The following is a 6,317-nucleotide window of genomic DNA, read 5'->3' as shown; positions in this document are numbered from 1 at the left end:
CCCCCCGCTCGCCCCCAGGGATCCCCTCACGGCTTCGCCCGCCCTTCGCCCTCGCGCGGGCTCTGCTCGTCCCCAGAGCCCTCCGCCCGTCCCCAGGGGCTCGCTGACAGTCCCCGGGAGGACTCTTCGCTCCAAGGGGCCACCAGCAGAGGTTGAAGGGCTCCCCGGACCCTCAGCTTTCCTCACGCCGTCTTACCCCAAGACTGCGGCTGCAACGGGCGGTTTCCTGAGGAGGACCCGCTCCCGCCCAACTGTCAGCCCTCAGGGTCGCTTTATTTTCCATTGTTTGTCCCCTTTAAGCACCATACTCTGGAAAAGTTTCATTTCACAGGGTGGGGGGAAGAAAAAGTTTGCGTGGGTGACACGCGAGAGGTAGTGCCGGTGGTGGAGCCAGGAAGAAGAGCAGCACCGCAGCTTGGTGCAAAGATAATCACACCATTTTGTGTCAACATGCAGCGATCTTGGTCATTTCCACCCGCCTCCTCCTTGTAGGCTCCAATTATGGAATGTTTTGGGGTGAAAAAAAGGCCAGTTGGTCAATAACTGGCTTCCCGAACGCTTGGCTCGATGTCCTCATCACAACGTCCAGCCCACAGGACTCCTCCAACACGGACTCCTCCAACAATCCCAACACACAGCAGCAATCCCTTTTTCCTCCCAACCAGGATGGCAGCCAACCTTCTCCGTCTTTTGACAAAACTGGTTTAAAAACCCATAGGTGATACGTTGTCGAATCAGGGACGTGGTGTCTTGGGTTGGTGCCAGCGCAGGACCACAGTCCCCCAGCACTGAAGTCTCTCTGTCAGTTTCACGATGGTATTTTTTTTGTTGTTTGCTTGTTTTTACTCTTTCTTCTCAACTTCTGAGAAGTTTGGCACATGGAGCAAGCAACTGGGAGGGAAAAATCGTAGAATCACGGAATCATTTGTGTTGGAAGGGACCATTAAAGGCCATCTAGTCCAACTCTCCTGCAACGAACAGGGACACCTACAGCTCCATCAGATGCTCCCATCCAGCCTAACTTTGAATGTCTCCAAGGTGAGAGAGGTGATTTCCACCACCTCTCTGGGCAATGTACACCATAAGTTAAGCCTCCTCCAGCCCTAAGAGTCTGCTTGAAATGCAGCAAAGCTGCAGGAGACTAGGAGGCTAACGTGCTTTTTTTCTGCCTTTCTCCTAGAGATCCAAAGAACCTAGCAAGAAAGAGCAAAATCAGCGACTGCTGTGGTCTTTGCCTGACCCAAGGGCTACACAGGATGAAATTAAAGGAGAATTCAGCTATTCGGAGGCACTGAATCAAAAAATGTGTGGTTTCCTTAAATTTCAAGCTGAAGCTCCATTCCTTCCTTTGCATTCAATGTGCGTGATAAATCCAGCATTTTCTCCCAGTCAGGATTTGCAAGCTCCTACACAATGACCAAGTAACCCTGCGGACAGCGTGGGGTTGGCAGCACTGATTTCATGCATGGGAAGAAGGACCAGCACTTCTTCCCCCAGCTGAGCCCCACCTGATTGTGTATCAGTGAATCTTGTCGACCACCATGTTTCTGGAGTGCCCTAGGAGAAGAGGAATCCCATCCAGAGGGTCAGAGCTCTGCATGGGAGCCCCAGGCAGAGAGCACTGCATCTGAGTGTGATGTACAAATCAACCAGAAGCCTGCCTGAAACACATACCAGTCGTCGGTGATGCAGCAGAAAAGAACGGAGCTAAAATAGCCCGAACAGCTACAGTCCTGGAAGGCAGCAAGGGGGGTGTGCGTGCCTTTAAGTGCATCTGCAGCTTCCCGTATGAGCAGATCCCCTGTTGGAAGGTAATGCACGCTCCTACCGGACTGAACAATGAGCTTCCCTGGCTCTTCAGGCAGCATTCAAATGGGAAACCGTTCATGCAGGGATTTACCAGAACACCATCGCAGCATTATCGAATGAGAAGTTAGCAAACATTTTACATACCTAGCAGAACATAATACGTGGAAAGGCAGGGATGTGCCCCCAGTTTCACTTAGGGGGCTGCCCCGGGAGGGATGGCCATGTTTTACAGTGCAGCCACAGCTACTGTTGAGTCACTCCCTAAAATCCGCAATAAAAGGTGCAGCCCCATGTAGGACCACACTCTTTTTTTCGTGTTATTAAATAAGTGGATTTCTGGCAAAAACCACGTGACAGCCTGCTCCATCGATGTAGCACTGCAGAATCATTCTCGTTCTCCATCACTTGCTTTAGGGGCTAGCTACTGCCCTCAAACAGAGGGAGACACCAAAATGCTCTTCCTTACCCCATTTTCCCTGCAGAGGTGTCTCCTTTGGATGGGACTTCTGCAGGCTCCATTTAACACAGCTAAGCATCAGCCAGCACTGAGGATTGCCTCTCTCCTCAGAGCAGAGAGCTGCATCGCGCTGCTCCCTCCTGACGCTCACATTGCTGCCAAACTGCCCTGTAAAAATTACATTTTTAGTAGAGTCCTTCCCTCTGCTGCGAGCCCTGGCCGACAGGAGGGTAACTAAAGCGCCGCTGAGCACTAGAGTGAGTTAAATTTTAATATAATAGAGAACATGCTCACACCAGTTGTTAGATGTGTTTGAGCAGCTTCAGAAATCAGCTTCCTTGGACTCTGTTAGCCAAACAGAACCCGGCTTTGGAGCAGGAAAATGAAAGCACTGGAAATTACAAATCTCGGGAATTGTATGTTGCTACTATGACATTCACTATATGGCTTCAGTAATTTAGCAAGGAAGCTCGGGAGGGGTTTGGCACGGGGACAAGGCCAGAGCCCCTTGGAGGACTGATGTACAGGGGCTGCCAAAATCCTCCTCCTGCATAGGGTGACCCACGGTGAGGCAAGGAAATACAAGCATGACTGTAACAGGCTGCCTGGAGATAGAGCATTCACCCGGGGTTTCCCAAATAAAAATAACAAATCAAGGCATATGAATGAACCTTACATTTTAATTAGTGGTTTCTCATTACTCTCCAGCCCATCCCTACCACTGTGCTTAGTCTATGTTAGATGTAGCTTAAGTTGTACTGTAATTCCTGCGAATAAAACTACAGCTTCCCAGCGTTCACGAGGCAAATGTTTGGTTAGAATTGATGCTGAAATTTAAAGATAAATAGAGGGAATTCATGTATTTAACAGCTTGTTTTCAGAGCAGGGGGAGGTGAAGTCACTCTTCCAAGTGTCCAGAACAGGAGGATGTCTTTAGGATGGGAAGTCAAGGATAGAAGACTGTATCCTCCAGAGTGCTACCAGAAGCGTGACACAAAGCCACCTGCAAAGCTCCCCCCCGTTATAAAAATCCAATTAGTTCTGAAGTGGGGCCTTCCGTTATTCCTTTCTCAAAGGGATGGGGGAGGAAAATATATAAAGCTAATTGCTGATTGCAGAAAAACACAGCCACGGGTCTGCTGTTCTTCAACCCATCAGCACACGGAACAGATGAGACCTGGGCTGTTTTTTTTTTTCCCCTCTCTCTCGTTAACTAGAAAAACAAACCACCGAAGCCCCAAATGGAGATGTTCCTGTCTCAACTTCTGGCTTGTTTTGGGGGGGAAGGAATGACACTCAGGACTGCAGGACAAGGATTTGTATTCCCCATCGCTTGTGGACTAAGGGGTTGACTAGAAGAAGATGTAAATTCCCACAGCTCTAGCATGACCCAGCAGGGATTCAGAGTCAGATTTTCTCTCGTTGTACCCCTTGTCTCAACAGGTACCAGTATGGGAGAGGCACGGAGAGCCGAACCAGAGCAATAAGACAGCAGAGAGCTTCGCACAAACCAACACCAGTGCCTGCAAAACACACCGCCGTGGATGGAAAGCATCATGACATAGGCAGCTTGCAAACAGGCTGGGAAGCTTGGGCAACAAGGTGTGCAACGGCTAAGTTCACACACTGAAAGCAGCAACTCGCAGCAGTCTGGAGGATCCTGCACTGACTGGTTCCTCGCTCAGGCCTTAGGGAAGGAAGAGCAGGGAGTGGGAGGATTGCCAGCTCCCACCTTTCCAGGTACCACGGGATCCCTGAGGTCATGTCTTCACATGGCACCTGGTGTGATGGGGCTGGGTTACACGTTCATCTTTAGCAAGGGAGACCTGTTAATAAGAACTGAAAAAAATAATACGACAGGCTAGCCTAAGAGAAGGCTTTTAGTTTCATGTAACGAAAGAGAACAACCTCTGCTCCTTCAGCAAAATGTAACATGACATGCAGGTTTTCCAACCTCAGGTACTTGCTTAATCAGCTCTACCCTCCCTGAAAGGAAACAGCCTAGGCTTACTCACATGCAGCTGCCCTTTCTATTGCAAGGGCTGCTCCCTGCCCTGAAAAAAACCACCCAGCTCCTCGGGCTGCTTTCTGTACCCAAGCGACTTAACCCTCGCTTCTCCTGCTCAGTGCTCTCTGCAGTTTTTCCAGGCGCCTCCTCAAATGAGCAGGCACCAAGGAACCAACCCTAGGACTGGCTTAGCAGCATTATCTCAGCCTGCCCGATGCCTCGACGTCAATAAAATGCTCGTGCTGCACCGACTGTAGCAGCAAAAGAGAAGGAGCAGTCCCCCTCCTTCCATCTCCAGCCCCAACTCTGGGGCTAACCCAGCAAATACTAAAGGCCAAATTAATCCCTGGTGGGGCTCTATTGACTGACTTGGAATTATATTACACCAAAAAGTAAATTGGCTGTCAGTATTTAGGTGCGCAACATACCAGCTGTGGTTACATAAGCAGTTTCCGCTGAGATTTCTGTTCAAACATCAGCTTTTGCTCATTCTGAGCTGGGTGAAACATTTCCCCTTTCCCCTCGAAAGCAGTCGGGAGGGATTTTGGCTGAATAAGAGGGATCTGACTGCACGAAGGTGCCCTAGATGATCTCATTACCTGCAAAAATGGCAAATACAAAGCACTGTGCTTGAAACCGAGGGAAGCGCCTGCATGTTTTTAGCTTTACTGCTAGGAGGGTTTAACATATATAGATATATATAGTTTTTAAAAAGTTGTTGCAGTTGCATCAGACGCAGTCTTCTACCAATAAACAGTGCCAGAGAAGCTCAGCACACGTGCACTGCAAAAGAAAGGGGGTTGCTATGTTATATTTCTTATTTTGCCTTTCATCTTAAGACTTCAGTGTGCTTTAGGGAGGAACTTATAAGCGCTGTGAGCCAAATGTATTGATGGGAGTTAAAAAAAACAGAGGGACAATGAAATTTGCTTTTGAGATGAGCATGGTAGGGTCCAGGAAATGAAGTTGGGTAGAATTAAAGCAGAAAATCACAGGAGTAAGAGTTAAAAACATACCTCAGCGTTATCGTGGGCTGAAGCGAGGGTAGGTGTGTGCTGAAGAATATTGCAAAATATGGATTAAAAGCAAGGGCTCAGCTTTATGAATTGGATCATGGCAACACTAGTGAAAAATTCATATGCACGGGAAGGATAAAATGTTATGCCTCACGTTCCCTGGGTAGCCATTATTTTATGAAGTGTGATTCACAAAACCAGCGAGACTGGAGAAATGTGAACGCAAAACACATGTCCCAAAAAGACATGATGGGAACGCAAACAGTAATTATAGGACCATCTGCAAACGGCGAGGCTTGAGGATGGGGTAAGGAACAAATACATCGCTATGTTTACAGCTCAAAACATTGACTTTTTTCCTCGCACACAACTAATACAGGAAACCTAAGAGAAATCCCGACGGCACAAGCTGAGGCCAGCCTGCATTTCCATAGGAAACAGCTGCATCACCACTAGAACTTCAGCCCTCTTCTCTTTGTGTCCCCCAGGTGTAGCGTGCTGATGCCGAGGCACGTCTGTGGCAGTGACATTCCTCAGTGCTGCTCTGGTGGCAGAGGGGACATTTCTGCTCCTCTGTGCTCCTGGTAGCCTCCATTAAGGCTTCCTTTGCTGGCCAGGCAGGCAGAGAAGTGAAGTCTTGTCTTAAGGGATGAAATTAAGGGTGGATGGTGTTGGCAGCTTTGTCAATCCAGGGATATCAGGATGGAGCACAGCCCTGCCGAAAAGGACTTGGGGGTACTGGTGGATGGCAAGCCAGATGTGAGCCAGCAACGTGCCCTCACACAGTGACAACCGTATCCTGGGCTGCGTCAAAAGCAGCGTGGCCAGCAGGGCAAGGGAGGTGATCCTGCCCCTCTGCTCTGCGCCAGTCAGGCCTCACCTCGAGTACTGCATCTAGACATGGAGTCCTCAGTGCAGGAGAGATGAGGACCTGTTAGAGCATGCCCAAAGGAGGACCACAGAAATGGTCCCAGGGATGGAACGCCTCTCCTGCGAGGACAGGCTGAGAGAGCTGGGGCTGTGCAGC

The 6,317-nt window shown here is 49.4% G+C and overlaps 1 long non-coding RNA gene across 1 annotated transcript; it reads left to right on the top strand.

Annotated features, from left to right (window-relative positions):
* Nucleotides 10-2,100, top strand: LOC110402147. Its single transcript, XR_002440928.1, has 2 exons — nucleotides 10-266; nucleotides 1,181-2,100. It is a non-coding gene; the product is annotated as an uncharacterized LOC110402147 (long non-coding RNA).

The sequence above is a fragment of the Numida meleagris genome, chromosome 6 (assembly GCF_002078875.1).
Source record: "Numida meleagris isolate 19003 breed g44 Domestic line chromosome 6, NumMel1.0, whole genome shotgun sequence".
Classification (NCBI taxonomy): domain Eukaryota; kingdom Metazoa; phylum Chordata; class Aves; order Galliformes; family Numididae; genus Numida; species Numida meleagris.
This window is presented reverse-complemented; position numbering and strand designations above follow the sequence as displayed.